Here is a 17,105-nt window from a genome sequence, read left to right as displayed (position 1 = left end):
CACAGTGACTATACATACCCTTTCCAAACCACTCTTTCAATAATTCATTCTAGAATCTTGCCAAAAATCAAATTCTAGCCTCTTGTTTGAAAAATCGACTTTCTTTCCCTTTTTGAAAAGAAGGAAATTTGCCAATCTTCAATTATGCACACTTCCCCCAATCTTTATGATTTTTCAAAGACTGCAAACTGTCATAAATACCCACATTCACACATCCTTTAATAGTCCTGGAATTCTTTAAAAATTCTGGAACATGAGTGATGTTGTGAAGGTAGAAATGACAAGATTTGGCAACAGAATGGATATGTAGAATGAATGTAAAGATGTAAAGAGAGGAATCATGGATCATACCAAGGTTGGGAACTTGGGTGACTGGGAGGGAAGATGATGATGCCCTTGACAGAGGAAAGCTGGGAAGAAGGGAAGGTTTGGGAGAAAGATAATGAGGTGTTTTTGGTTTTTTTTTTTGGGGGGGGCACTATGTTGATTTTAAGATGCCTATTAGACAAGAGTATAGAAAAGAGAAGATAGTTAATAGATGTAGAAATTGAAACAAGATTTGGCAACTGACTAGACAGATTTGTGGGATGAGTGAAAGAGAGGAGTTGAAATGAAACCCAGGATTCAAACCTGGGTAATTAGAAGGATGCTGCTGCCCTCAAATGAAATGGGGAAGTTTGAAAGAATTGTGGATTTTCAAGGAAAGAAATGTAATGAGATCTGACCCATTCATGCCTACTTCTTCAGTTTGATTCTCTTACTTAGCCTTACCAAAATGTTGATTGTCCTTTGCCCCAGAGAGCAGAATCTACCCTGCTAAGGGGACCTGCACCAGCTCTGAGGTAATCTGGGGAACAGGCTCTGGGTAAACTAGAAGCAGAGGGATTTTCCCTTGAAAGTTGATGCTGTAAGTGCTGATCACGGTTAGTTTATAACTGCTCAGAGAGGCCAAGACCAGGTAGAGAAGGGAAGAGGTTGGCAGCTTGCACAGACATGGAGTTAGTGAGGGAGGATTGTTTAATGTTAGGGATGTGGTTGTGTTGGAAATAAGCCCCAGAGGGAGGTTGGGGTGTGGCCCATCATACTGTGTCATGGCCTCTAATGAGGCTGCAGCCCCCACTTTGGAGACCACAGAACTGGGAGGCTTCTCTGCTTTCTCCCTGCTTTATGATTCTGTGATTCTAGGAAATCAAGATGATAGTTGGGGAACCCCAAACAGGGAAAGGTAGCTCTAAACAATTGCAGCATTTTTGTATTATGGGGTCGGGGGTAGGAATGAGTAATATCAATAAAAGGCATTGCTGCTTATATTTTTTATTAAAAGTCTTTCCCACTTACTAACTCCTTAAAGAGAACTGAAGACAGCAATAATGCTGTTACTAATGTTGTCAAAGGAGTGCATATTTCAAATACACCAAAGGGTTCTGTAGGTATTTGGGAATTTCTTTCTGAACTAGGGAATTATATCAAAGGATTAGAGATTAAAGGCTCATCTCATAGATGAGGAAACTGAGGCCCATAGACATTAAGTGACTTGCCTATGATCACAGAGGTGATTAGGGTCATGGGTGGGTGGAATTTAAATCCAGACTAAGTCCTCTTAGTCCAGAGTCAGGGTTCTTTTCATTGTATCCTAGTTCATCAGATTTACCAGTTACCCAACTCTGAAGTTCTTTATGCCTATTCAAATGCACATTTGGGGGCAGCTTGGTGGTGGCGCAGATAGAATTCCAGACTTAGAATCAGGGAGACTCATCTTCCTTCGTTCAAATCTGGCCTCAGACACTTAGTAGCTGTGTGACCCTGAGCAAGTCACTTAACCCTGTTCGCCTCAGTTTCTCATCTATAAAATGTTCTGGAGAAGGAAATGGCAAACCACTCCAGTAGCTTTGCCAACAAAATCTCAAATGGGGGTCACAAAGAATCAGACACAACTGAACAACAAATGCCAATTTTGTACTAAAACTACCACAAAAAGATGAAGATTTTTTTTCTTATCTTTAAGAATTTGATGGCCTTATTACAAGATGGTTAGTAATCAGAGTAGTTTTAGTAGTGAAATTGTCAATGAAGCACAAAGTCAGGCATGCAAAACTATTTTCTCACCTGGCCAGGCTTGCTGTATGTGATCATTTGTTTTAGGAAAATCATAGCAAATGGGCCCCTAAAGGGGGTGTAATTTTGATCTTGTTCAATTTTCCCTGTGTACCCTCTTGGGAAGCAGTTTCTGGCCTCTTACCACACAACAGCTGCCTGAGACCAGGAAGCAGGAAGAGCACCTTCCACAGAGTCAGCCAACTGAATTTCTGGCTGCAGCAATCATGCAGAACATATAGCTAGAATAAAGCAAAGATTGTATTCTTTAGTGTTTTCTTTAGTTTTCTTTCGTGTTTCATCACTGCTCCTCTGTCCTCTGCCAAGTATTATAACTTAAGAGTTGTACTAGGCCAGATAAGAAAAGCACACCTGATCTTGATCCAGCTAACCTCATTCTTTCCGATTCTGATTCACAAAGTGCTACAACCCAATATGAGATCAGGGCCTTTGGAGGAAAGACATTTCGTCTGAAGCAACCACCCCGAGTTACATAGTACATACTTTAAACTTTCAGCACACTGAGGACCAAGCAAGGAAGTGGAATGGTCAAGTGGGCCCATAATGATAAAAGATGGCATCTTTTAGCTGTTGCTTTACATGTTTCATTTTCTAGTGGCTGATTAACTATCCAGCTACTTCTTTGTCATTTCACACTCATCCAAAGCAAAGACTCTTTAAAAAGCAGCCTTTGGTTCAGTTCTAGTCAATTGTTTGAATAGTGACATTTTATTTATTATTTAAAAACAATTTTTCTTATTTTTATTGATACCTTTTTATTTTAAATCATATTTATTTCCAAACAGCTGCAGCCACCTACGGCAATACTTAGAAGGAATGATTTAAAGAGAAAGAAAAATTAAAAACAGTTCTACGAAAATAAGCAACACATCAGTGAGGTCTGATATGTACTCTACAATGCCCCATTTCTCTAAAGAGATGGTCTCATTTTTTTCCCCAGCAAGCTTGGTCATTATAATTACATAATATTTAGTATGTATATGTATATGTGTGTATATGTATGCATATATGTGTGTATATGTGTGTATACACACATATGTATGTATATGTCTTTTCTTTTTGTTTACAACAGGATCATAGATTTGGGGCTGGAATGGTCCTTAAGAGTTCATTTAATCTAATACCCTCAATTTTGCAGGTATGGAAACTGAAGCCCTTTGAGGTTACATGATTGCTCAAGATTCAGCAATTATTAAGGGCCTACTACATGCCAGGCACTGTGTTAAGTGCTGAGGACACAAAAAAAGCAGCAAAAAGATAGTCCCTGCCCTCAAGGAGTTTACAATCTAATAGAGGGAGACAACATGCAAATCAGTATTTACAAAGCAAACTCTATCCAGGATAAATAACAAGTAATTATTGGAAAGAATACAATGGGATTAAGAGGGATTGAGAAAGGCTCCCTGTAAAAGGTGGCAAAACCAGGATTGAACTCATCCTCTGATTCCAGATGGCTATTGTCTCCATTGTGCTGTGTTGTAGTATGAATTACTCTTGACTTTCAAAAAAGATATTCAAAGGTCATACTCCTTTTATAAATTGCATTGTAATAGTAGGAACTGAAAGGGAACAAGAAAGAAGTGAGCTTAGGTATGGGTCATGGTGGTTTTCTCCAGTAAATCCATGTGCTGATCTCTTTATACAACAAAGACAGACATTTTTCTGGTCATACTGTATAGAAACCAACTTTTTCCTTTGGATTATCTATGATTAGATGGAATTAAATATTAACCAGGATGACAATTCAATATAAATAATATGATGCAATCTTTATTCATGTTTTTGTTCCATATTACCAGACAATTCATGGCTATTTCTTAGTCGTGGGTTTGGGGTCTGTTTGGTTGGTTTCAGGATGCATGGTAAGCCTCAAGGAAAATTCCAGTATAGTGGACAGGTACATTCAAAATACATTCTCAGGGGCAGCTAGGTGGCACAGTGGATAAAGCACCGGCCTTGGATTCAGGAGGACCTGAGTTCAAATCTGGCCTCAGACACTTGAAACTTACAAGCTGTGTGATCCTGGGCAAGTCACTTAACCCCCATTGCCCCACAAAAATAAAAATAAAACTACATTCTCAAATAATTTCTTGAGAAACATACACATGAATGCAAACATTCATAGTATATAAGCACATGTATATGTATACTCTCTCCCCATATATATGTATGTGCATACACATATATAGCATGTATACATGGAAAGTATATGTACATATATATGTATATATACTATATGTATATGTGGAGAAAGTATAGGTATACACATATTGGTATATAGTAGACATCTATATAGAGTATACACACATCTACATCTATATATCTATCTATATATATATGGAAATAGTCATTCACAAACTGTACAGTGTGATATACAATGATATATCACATAGATCTGACTTTGTGTTCAATTCTATGCTCAAAACATCTTCTACATTAGGACAGCCTCCAGTGCTACTTCTTCAGCCTGAAATACCTTCTTCCTTCTTTCCACATACTCTAATCCTATTCTACCTTTTGGTCCCAGCTCAAGGCTGGCTTCCTCCATGAGAAATTCCTTGATATCAGTGTCTTTCTATGTATTCCAGTAAGTCTTAGTCATGAAGCAGCTAGGCGGCTCCATAGTGCATAGAGTCCCGGGTCTGACGTCAGGGAGACTCATATTCCTGAGTTCAAATCAGGCCTTAGACACTTACTAGCTGTGTGGCTCTGGGTCAGTCACTTAACCCTTTTTGCCTCAGTTTCCTCATCTGTAAAATGAGCTGGAGAAAGAAATGATAAACCATTCCAGTATTGACTGAAAACAACTGAACAACAAACAATAAAACCTTAGTCTATTACTCTTCCTCTGTTACATTCAAGTCATCTTCCAAATTACACAGGAAACTCCTTGAAGGTACAGATTTTGTCTTATTCTCCCTTGTATTCCTGGCATAGTGCTGGGCACAGAATAGGTGTTCAAATACATCTTATTGTGGTTAGAACCTAAATTAGGGCAATTTGGAGACCTAATGCTATGAGAGAAAAGCATCACTTACTCAGAACCCCCATATCAACAATGGCTGGAGTGCTCAATAGGGTACCCAGCCGTGATATAACAGGTGTCAGTGGTACCCTCATTGCACGGGTAGAAAATCGGGATCAATGTAACAAGATTTTTGACCTATGACTATGTTTCAGTGCTAACTTATGCTTGGGGATTCATCTGGCCTGGCTTAGCTGGGGAATGATTTATGGAATTTGACAGATAGGGAGTCTTGTTTCTGTAACTGTGAACAACAGAACGAGTACCTTGAAAATGTGTTTGGGCACATATGTGCATGTTTGCACATGCAGATCTGTGATTATATTGAGGGAGGGGGCTGGTGTGGGCTGGCTCAGAAAGAGAAAAGTATACAGTAGCTTCCTCTTCAGTAAGGCACAAGATATGCGGAAGAAGGGGCAAAGAATGACCCTGCTTCTCCACTTGGACCTAACTTAAGGAACTTGCCCTGGCATCTGGAAACCACATCAAAGTGTATGCCAAGTGTTTCCATGTTGCCAGCTTGGAGCAGGTCCCGATGGGCCTTATTCAAAGGACATCTAATAACAGCAATAATAAAATTGGAAGGGGACACCTCCAAGCACACAATGAAGGGAAGAATTACAGTACCACCCAGCCCATGAAACAGTTCTGCAAAAGCCATTGTGTCTGGGCATAATCTGGATGAACACACAGCCAACCCCTTTGAGAAATGAGTGAGCAGGAATCCCTCAGGTAGTTTGCATAGAAAAGTAGGCAAGGGGAAGGGAGCTGATTCAAGAAGCTGTTCTATTTGCACAAAAGAAATATGGGTGCAATTAGATTCACTTTTCTCATGTTGGTCTTATTGCCTGTCAGCTGTCAGGCAAACACACCTTGATCCAGCTGGCCCTGGTGCTGGCAGCCTCATGGTTCCCCGGTATTAATTTCGACCAGCCCTCTGCCTGCAAGATCCTGTCCTTCTCACAGTCTCTGGTGGCTGCTGCTGACAGTATATCCCTCCTCTGCTGAGATTACACTGAATGACCTACTTTGAAAATAGTGTGAACTAGGGTTCACAAATTATCTTGGAAGGGTGCCATGGAGTTGATGTGCAAACATACCGAGTCCAGAAGGCTTCTGTCAGAACAGAAAAGGCTTTCTTAGTGTCCTTCCAGATGCAGCCTCTATGTTATTTTTTTTTCTCCCCCTGCAGGGGCCTAGGCTTTGACAATTCATCTTTATGCTCTTGAGTGCTGACTATTGATTTGCTGGGCTGGGCTGCTAAGTCAGAGAAGCCAGGGCCAATCAGAGATGGCTGAAGCCGGGGCCAATCAGAGGAGGCCAAAAAGCTGAAATAGTAATAAAGTGATGGGGGGAGGGGGGCTCAGGCTGAGCTGTCAGCTGCAGGACTGGGGGTACTACAGGTCAGAGTCAGTGCTAAGCACCTGATGATGACATTGTGCTGTTCTGTGGATTGTGGGTTTCCTGAAGTCTTTCTACTTTATAACCTAATGCAGAAACTGGAGTTGCCAATTCTTTTTTTTTTTCTCTTCCACATAAAATTTGTTTTCCTTTGGGGGCTCTTGATGCTTTTAAGGATTAAGCTGATCAGGGGGGAGAGTAGGTGGGAAGGGGATGATTTCCCCTCCCCCATCTGTTTCATTTTTCCCCCCTTTCTTTCAAAGTAGCCTGTTAAAGGAAGAAACTGGCTTTGCATGTAGGAAAAATTATCTGGGGTTGTAAATCAGCTTAAAAGATGACGCATTTCTTTTCCAAAGCTACCTCCATAAATTCTTAGTAGGTAAAACCCTTGTTTACTATCTGATAAGATACTTAGGAACAAGATAAAGTATTTGTGCAAACATACATCAAGAAAGAGAGGGAAAAAAAGCTAGTTTATCAGTTTTACCATTGAGGACACTTGCAGTATGGTTGGTCTTTTCTTTACTGAAAATAGAAAATTCCTTATTGAAATTTAGGAGAAGGAAACTTTACTTAGTCAATTTAAAAAACATTTATTAAATACCTACTATGTGTAAGGCACTGAAACTAAAAAAGATTGTAGAAAAAAGATAGCAATCCAAAATTTTTTAAGTCTTAGGGACTCCATGCTAAGGTGATTTTGTATCCTGGAGTAAACCTAATTTGCAGCTCAAGATGATTCTTTCTGTGTATTTGGTGATATATATATATATATATATATATATATATATATATATATGTAGTGTGCATATGTATATATACATATATGTGTATATGCATGTGTGTATGTGTGTGTATATGTGTGTATATATGTATATACTCACACACATATATAAAGACTTCTGTTCTACATAACTTTTCACTTGGATGCTATTCAATTTTACTGCTTCCTTTGAAACCCACACCTCCATCAATTTCACTGAACATTCTGGGTTTACTCATACCTCCAGTAAAAGATTAGATTAAAAAGATAACAATTTTCAAGCTAGGAGAGACCTGAAATCTCAACATTTTAAAAAATGAGGAATGTCTATTTCCCATGGTTTACTTTCTTGGTATAATCTTCAGGTTTCTTCACCTTTCTGCAACATGTGATACTATCATTTACTCTCTCCAGAATATTCTCTCTTCTTTTAAGTTTTTATGACCTTGCTCTCATATTGTTTTCCTCTCTCACTATACTCTCTGTCTTCTTTGCTACATAATGCTCATTATCATTTGTGTCTTGGGTCTTCTTATGTGTTCATTTTATATTATCTCACTTGGTGATCTCACCAGGCCCCATAGGTTCAATTATTGTCTCTATGAAGGTGATTCAGATAGATAGACATATGTGCATGTGTGTAAATGCACCACCTACATGCTTGTATACATGCACATATATACATATATAGATGGATATGAATATACACAAAATATACTTACAGGCTTAATTTGTATATTAGATAAATATAATATATACTTATCTAAGCATAATGTATACTTACATAAGTATACTATTTACTTGTATATATTTATTTTATATAAGTAGAATACATACTTATGTTATATAACATGTTATATAAGTAGAACATATACTTGTTATAGAAATACATATTATAGAACTATAACTTATATGTTATATGAATAATATAGATTTATGCTCTAGAATATATAATATATTTTATATGCTTCTATGTTTACTACATACATATTTAGTTCAGCCCTAATCTTTCTCCTGAGCTCCAGTTTTATATTACTTTTTGAACATCTTGGACTAGATGTCCAGAGGCATTTTAAGTTCAGCCTTGCCAAAACAGGACTCATTATCTTTCCCCTCAAAACCTTCCCTCTTCTGCACCACCACTTTCGTTGTCACTTGACTCCACACCTTGGTATCATGCTTGACTCCTCATTCTCACCCGATTCATATTGCTAACCCTTTGCTAAATCTTGGAATTTCTAATTCTATTACATCTCTCCTATAAGTCACCATCACTCTACTCACATAGCTTCCACCCGCTTTCGGGTCCTTCTTATGTCTTGCCTAGACTATTGCAATGGACTTCTAATTGTTGTCCCTGTCTCAAGTCCTTCCCGCTCCAAGCCATTCTTCACTCACTTAAGTGATTTTCCTCAAGTACAGATCTGTCACCCCACCCCACCCCCAATAGATTCCAGTGACTCACCATTACCTTCAAATACAAACTCCTATGGGGTTCTCTATAACCTGTAATGGACACCCCTACACACACACACACACACACACACACACACACACACACACACACACACACAGGGATCCAGCTACCACGGCCCATTTGCCTTTCCTCTCACAGTACACTCCTCCCATTTCTAGAGCTCCCAGGCTTTCCTCTGGTTGTCCCCTGTGCCTGGAATCTTTTACCTCTGTCTCTTGGTTCCCTTCGTTTAAAGCAAAGCAAAATTCTACTCAGATCTCATCTTCTTCAGGAAGCCTTTCCAGACCTCCCTACCCACCCCATGCCCCCAAACTGCTATTGCCTTCACCTCTGAGATTACCAGCCATCTAATCTGCATATAGTTTGCATTTGTTGTCTCCCCAATTAGATGGAAGCTCCTTGAGAGTAGATACAGGGGTTTGGTTTGTTTGGGGCTTTTGTTGCCTTGGTGTGTGTGTGTGTGTGTATATACACACATATATACGTATGTATATACGTATACACACACACACACACACACACATATATGGAGAGAGAGTGAGAGAGTTTTTTTCTTCTTATTTCCCCACCAGTTACACTGCTTTGAGGATTCCTCTTTGGGACATTTACAGTATGGTTATTCTTTGTATTACTGGAATTATAAAATTCCTTACTTAAATTCAGGAAAAGGAAATTTTACTTAGTCAATTTAACAAAGATTTATTAAGCCCAGAAAACTCCACCCCACCCCCCAGTTTTTCAGTTTTCTTTTGTGAGTTGTCTTTCCCCATCAGATTGTAAACCTCTTGAGGACAGGGGCTGTCTTTGTTTTTTGGTGGGTTTTTTTGTTTTTTGTTTTTGGTGGGGCAATGAGGGTTAAGTGACTTGCCCAAGATCACACAAGTAGTGTCAAGTGTCTGAGGCTGAATTTGAACTCAGGTCCTCCTGAAACCAGGGCTAGTGCTTTATCCACTGTGCCACCTAGCTGCCCCTTTTTGTTTTTATTTATATTTATATTCCAAGCATTTAGCACAGTGCCTGGCACATAGTAAGCACTCAAGTTTCAACACAAATGCTGCCTTATCCTATTCAGTGAAACTTTTTCTGTTACTTAAAAAAAAAAATGATCTTTCCTCTAACCTTACTTAACCCATTCTGAAGTATTCAGAATGTTATTCAGTCATTTTTCAGTCATATAAAACTCTTCATGACCCCATTTAGGGTTTTCTTGGCAAAGATATTAGATGAAACTTAAGTGACTTGCTCAGGGTCACACAGCTAGTACGTGTCTGATGACAGATTTGAACTCTGGAAGATGAGTCTTCTTTACTACAGGCCTGACACTCTATCCACTGTGCCATCTACCTGCTCATAAATATGTTATGCATATATAAAATATAGATATAAATGTGTGCGTACATATGCATGTGTATATGTGTATATATTCATATATATGTTAGCATATATACATATATGTGTATATATAAATAAGACATTGTCAATAAACGTTTATTAAGCATATGTGATGTGCAGGAGATTGTGTTAATTGCTGGTCTTACAAATAATCTCCCCTCCCCAAAACAAAACAGTCCTTGACCCCAAGGAGCTATTATTCTATTACGGGTTCCAACATGTAGACTATTAAATAAATACAAGACAATTTGACAAGGGGGAGAACACTAATAATTTGGATTTGGGGTCAAGAAGAACTTTCTTTAGATGGTGGCATACAAGATGATTTCTGAAGCAGGCTATGGGTTCTATCTAATAGGTGGAGTTGAGGAAGGAAGGAATTGTAGGCATACAAAACAGCATGTACTACAGCACGGAGGGGAGGTGGGAAACGGAATGTTAAATAAAGGTATTGTTAAGTGGGCCAGTTCATCAGAACTTAGAGTCTCTTAAGGGACATATGCAGAGTTATTCTAGAGCCAGCTCAGAGCTAATTGTGAAGTTTTTAGCGAGAATATTCACACCTCAGAAATCACCAATCACTAAAGAGTAAATCACTACATTACTATAATAGATTTACTGTCTTTTGGTTGTCTACACTTAAAAATGATGGAGAAATGGTCACAATGCAGCTTAAATTTAAAAGTGTTTCTCTGTATGCTGGTAGATTTTTGTTGTTGTTGTTGTTGTTGTTTTGTTTTGTTTGGGGGTTTGGGGTTTTGGTTTTTTTGGAGAGTCAGTTGTTAAGCATTTACCTGCACACCTGTGTGTGTGTATTCATAACACATACCTCTACATATATACATAACATGTTCATTTCTCCCTTAGCCCAGCACCTTTATTATGTAAAATGTTTGTAAAGCACATGCATGAAAATATCAAAAGTCAAATTATCCTCTTCATGCTAGGCACGATTTTCCACACAGGATGACATTGAGGAAAGCATTCAGAACAATGCTGTAGGGGTTTAAAGACAGGGAAACCTGGGATAAAGACCTTTATCAGTTGTAAAAGGAGAGCAATATCTATTCTCCATATTATCCACACTGTTGTTGGAAATTGTTCCTTTGCCAATTATTCATGAGAAAAATTGCTTGGTGGTGGTCAGATGACAATGGGGAAAGGGGATAGAATGAGAAAAATAATGTATCAGACACATGGCATTCTCTGGTCCTCTTCACCAAACGGCCATGTCAGTAATATGCTATTTTTCAGGAACTATTAACCCTCATCTCTGCCCCCTCCTTTTCAGCACTGTTCCAGAGAATCTTCTGCCTGACAGGTGTAATAATAAATACCACAACAAGGCTGACGGTTTTAGACCAGCAGGATCACTCACACAAGTCTCAGTCTGGGAGTGGGTTTTAATTAAAAATGCTAAATGAGGAATGCTGTGCCCAGGAGTTGTTGGCTACTATTAAGAACTACGGAAGCCAGACCAAACAGCCCCAGCCTGGGGTGAGACAGTAGGTGTGGAGGAGGAACAAGACTTGACTACAATTGTAGTATGACTGCAACATTTAATCCCAAATTTTGAAGAAAAAAATCAGAGCAGTAAAGAAGGTATTATAAGTTCCACAAAAGAAGGCAGGGGCAGAAAATCAGATCACTTCCTTCAGTTTGGTGATATCTATCTATCTATCTATCTATCTATCTATCTATCTATCTATCTATCTATCTACCTATATCTAGATCTAGATATAAAACAAAACAATGGAAAGAGGCCAGGCAGCCAATCGTGATGATGGAGTGGCTGTTGTGGGCAGAATATTGTGTGAAGGTCTGAAAATTAGTCCTGGAGAGGATGAGAATACAGTGACAAACATGGGAGAATATCATTGCTAAATCTAACAGTTTTTGCAGGCCTTAGGATAGCTGAAAGCTATTTATAAAGCTGATCATCATCATTTTAAAAAATAGTTATTTACACATCTAGTATCTATCTGAGTGCCCATGATGCCACGCTACAAAATGAACAGATGGTTACTCTAAAACAGAGGTTCTCAAACATTTTGGTCTCAGGACCCCTTTACATTCTTAGAATTAGTGAGAACCCCAAAGAGCTTTTGATTATGTGGGCTATATATTTTTATATTTGCCATATTAGAAATTAAAATTGAGAAAAGATTAAATATTAATTAATTTTCTTAAAATAATAAATCCATTATGTGTTAACACATATTTATGAAAACCATATTTTCAAAACAAAAAAAAATTAGTGAGAAGAGTGTCATTGTTTTACATACTTTTGCAAATCTCTTTAATGTCTGGCTTAATAGAATACAGTTGGATTCTCATATTTGCTTCTATATTCAATCTGTTGTGAAATGTTGTTTCAGTTGAAATATATGAAGAAAATCTGGTCTCATGCAGACATGTAGTTGGAAAAAGAAGTGCTATTTTAATAGGCAAATAATGTCATATCACTATAATGAAAATAGTTTTGACCTTATGGATCCCCTGAAAGCGTCCTTAGGAACCCCCACTGCTCTGAGGATTATGTTTAGACAGCCCCTCCAATACTTACTCTAAGAAGTTTCAAAGGATCTTATACAACCTAGACAAAGAAAACTGCTTTGACTACACTGAGAGTAAGGTATTCCCAAAGACTAAAACTAAACAAAGAAACACAACTGACTGTTTCTCATTTCAGGCTCCCTTCAAATTTTTTTTTTGCAAATGTTCCCATTTAGATGACTTATCATCCAATAACAGTAATGATATAAGTAGTGATAATAACTTAATAGCTGACATCTCTATAAGCGCATCAAGGTGCAAACATTATCTTATTTGTTCTTGGTAATAACCCTTTGAAGAAAGAACTAGAGCTTTCATTATTCATTAGATTAGCAGTAGCAGATTTAAAACAACAACAACAACAACAACAAAAACCTAACTCAACAAAACAATAAAAAAAGAGAACAAAGGTGAAGGTCAAGAGAAACCTGGAGACTGGGGAAAAGAACCAGCTAGGTGAAGCTGGGCTGTGGAGAAAGGGGGAAAAAAGGCCATTTCATCAGAAGTAATTACTCTTGGGGCAGCTAGGTGGTGCAGTGGATAGAACACCAGCCCTGGATTCAGGAGGACCTGAGTTCAAATTTGGACTCAGATACTTAACACTTACTAGCTGTGTGTGACCCTGGGCAAGTCACTTAACCCCAATTGCCTCACTAAAAAAAAAAAAAAAAAAAAAAAAAAAAAGAAGTAATTACTCTTTTCATGAACATTCCACTGAGAACTGAGGTTTCTATTGGCCCATCAGCTTTTTGAAGTTTGCATTGAGTATAGTCCATCTTAAACAAATGAGATAATATTGGGGGAGAGGACTGGTGCATAATAGGTGCTATACAAATGGTTATTCCCTTCCCCCTTTCCTTCTACCATCACTCATTAATGGTGTCACCCATCTGAGGAGTTACTTGGAACTTCCAAGTTTCAGCTCCCCCCACCCACCCCACCCCAGGAAGTCTGCAGTCATTATTTAAAAGGTTTAAAGAAGGAGAAGAGGGGGAAGGTCAAGGAGGTGGAAAGTCCCAATTCATCTCAAGGGAGATGTCTTGTTGTCCTTCCTGGTGTTCTGTTTTCCTGTGCCCCCATCAGTTTAGACTCTGAAGCTCTGCATCTAATTAAATGGGGGCAGAGGAAATACCAAGAGATACAGACAAGAGAGAAAAGAGAAACTGTCAGCAGAGACCTGATGTGATTTTGTGAAGTGACAAAGCAGGAAGGCAAGGACAACTTCAGAGAATAGCCTTCCATTGACTAGATGGGGAGAAAACTTGAACTTGGATAAAGTACTGGGGCTTCATTCACAGGTATCTAGGGAGACAGTGTTTATAATCCAATATAGAGAAATTTAATGAAGATTTTCCAAAGATTTTTTTTAATCTTTAATGATTTTTCAGGGGAAAAAAAGGTGGTGGTTAGATTTTATTTTAGAGGTTATTCTATAAAAAGAAATTCATTAATAGACAGCCTGTATGATACAGTCAAAATTTTGGTACTGTGCAAAAAGACTGTGATCCTAGTAGAGAAAGGAAAGGGAATAAACATTTATATGGTATTTACTATTTGCCTGATACTATGCTAAGCTCTTTAGAAATATTATCTCATTTGATACTCACAACAACCTTGCAAGGTGTTATTCTGATTCCTGTTTTACATTTGAGGAAACTGAGGCAAACAGGGTTAAGTGACATAGCCAGAGTTATATACCTGGTATCAGACTAAATTTCTTTTTTTTTTTCAGACTAAATTTCAATTCTGGGCTTCCTAACTCCAGGCCCAGTGCTCTATCCATTGTACCACCTACCTGCCTCTAAATAATAATATGTATTAACAGAAGGTATGTGTCTGTATCTGTTATATATAAAACACTTAAAAGACAACTGTATATCCAGACCTCACTGATAAACAATATCAAGTAATTCATCATCATTAATAAACATTTATTGAGCACCCATAACAGCAGGGCAGAGAGACTGTTTTGGTTTGAATTATCCATTTTTTGGTTCCAAAATGGTTAGTGAGATCCTGGCCTCCTCTGAGCATCTGAAGAAGTTGTTCATTTTAGGTAAAAGGTAGTTCAAATAGAATTAGATTGATCAGATCTAACAGCTGCAGGAAAAGGATTCTTTTCCTTAGATTCTGTGCTGAGTTCCTGCTGGCGCATTGCATTAATATTAAATTAACAACACACTGCTCACATGGAACTTATAATCTAAAAAAAAGCTCACATTATGCTGTAAGCCTTTTATTACAAAATAATAGCAGTCGTGAGGTTAAAGTTTGTTCATACACTTTTCTGTGGAGAACATCTGTACAGTTTTAAAGGGGGGGTGAAAGTGGCATTCCATGTAGATATTAGTCATATGAATATACAGTATCAAATGAATGGTTCATTATTTAATTTTTCTCTTCCCCCACCTGCTTGCTGTAGCAATTAGATTTGTGATATCCTACATGCAAGCACTCAGGCATTCTTTTTTTTAAGGGATAGCTGACTTAACATTAATTATAATTATTATTATTTGTTGTATGCCAACAGTGTGACTCAGCACCTGCAAACCTTATAGGGGGTGGAGAGGGGAGAAAAACCAAAGCTTAACCAATAAGGATTTAAACTTTAATAGGGGATCCTCAATGAGGATTCAAGATTCAGTCTTGAATACAAAGATACCAAAAGGGTTGTGAGATATAAATTAAGAGATTCACTGTGTCTGGATTCCATGTTAGAAAGAAGATTTTTGTAGTTTATTCATACTGCCAAAAGCATCAGAAGTGTCTCCACTAAAATAATAATAAAGATTTTTGCTGCTTTCTGTGAGATTAAAGCTGAACTGGGACAGAGGGTTTGGGTTTGGGTTTCTTAAGACTGCCCTGAATCAGACAAAGAATGTTAGAACTAGAGTATAGTTTAACAGTGAGGCTGAGGAGTTCCCTTTAAATTTTAGAATGTTAATGGTGGAAAAGCTTAGTCCCAGATATAATTCTAGCAGATGAGCTCTGAAGAAATTTGCCTGTGAGTGAAGGAGTCCAGACAGCCAAGAATCACCATTAATGAGTCAAATAAGGAACACAGAGGTGGGAAAGGAGGAGACCTACAGTCCTGTAGTAGCTACTAACTGGCCATGATGTTGAGCAGGTCACTTAAACTCTACAGTTTCCTCATCTGTAAAATGAGGCAAGACAGACATGAATTGATCAGGTGAGGTTTCAAAGGTCTGTCTCTTCCATCTCTAACTTTCTAAGGTTTTATTAAAGTAGAACATGAAAACCCCCAGCTAAATGGGCATCCATCCATGGCTGCAAATACAGAGGAAACATCAACATCTAATCCTTCTTTTCATGTATTAAAGAAGCAGGATGGGGAAAGAAAAGGTGTCATCCTAGACCAGTTTTACGGGGGGGGGGGGAGGGGTTGGAGAGAAGTCAGTGGTCAGGTCTCTTAGAGAAGAAGGTTGCCTGTTACTGTCTATTGCTGACCCAAAATGACTCCTATCCTCATTCCCTTACTTCCTAAAGACATTCACATGCAAACATTATGTGCATATGAAAATGATTAAGAGTATTTACAACACAACATACACGAGTGAGTACAAATTAATAAAGTGTCAAACAAAGTCCCTAAGTGCTGAGAGACCACATCCACGTAGGCTGGAGATACAAGGACGCTTATAAAGTCACCCCCTCCATTTGCACTATTTTTCAGAAGTACCATGTGATTATCCAGAGGTAACCTAGAGTTCAAGATAAAGCCCAGCATCTTCAAAGGGAGAAATGACTCAGACATTAACAGAAGACACCGAGAGCTGAGCTCTCTTCAGCTGAATTTAGAAATGGAGTCCTGTGGTTAGACCTGCATTGTGAGTTTGGAACGGCCAAAGTTCCAATCACAGCTGCCACCTCCTTGCCACATGACTAAGTGTTACGGTCACATAACCTCCGTCTGCCCCAGTTTCTCCATCTATGGGAATAGCAGTACTCACCCCCTACGGACTTCAAAGTGGTTTCTAAGATTCATAGACTTCTTTCTGCAGGGCATTTCAAGATTCTTTGCCAAAAGGGTCAGTGTCATTACAAATATAATGCTGGTAAACTAATTCTAAAAATGCATTCATTTGTTTGGCTGTGTGGGCGGTTTAACAAAAATGCAGCCACTGTGGCATAATAAACCTCAAAGATTGGCTTTGGAGTGTATGTGGGAATGGGTACAGGAATCTGTGCCTAATTAGGTGGCCAGTATGGCAAAAGTCATGCTTCGAGGTAGACTGTGTGTTTGCCTAAGGAGTCACATAAACAGCAAAATAAATGTGGGCATGTATAGTCATGAGGGGCTAATAATAAACACACCAGAGCTGAGAAGATAGATGACTTTTCCCACTGCTGAATCT

General features: G+C 38.5%; 1 protein-coding gene across 1 annotated transcript in view; it reads right to left on the bottom strand.

The window, feature by feature from the left end:
• LOC122746901 overlaps positions 1-17,105 on the bottom strand; it is a 96,853-nt gene that overhangs the window by 9,406 nt on the left and 70,342 nt on the right. The window lies entirely within an intron of this gene.

This window comes from Dromiciops gliroides, chromosome 1 (genome assembly GCF_019393635.1).
Source record: "Dromiciops gliroides isolate mDroGli1 chromosome 1, mDroGli1.pri, whole genome shotgun sequence".
Classification (NCBI taxonomy): domain Eukaryota; kingdom Metazoa; phylum Chordata; class Mammalia; order Microbiotheria; family Microbiotheriidae; genus Dromiciops; species Dromiciops gliroides.
This window is presented reverse-complemented; position numbering and strand designations above follow the sequence as displayed.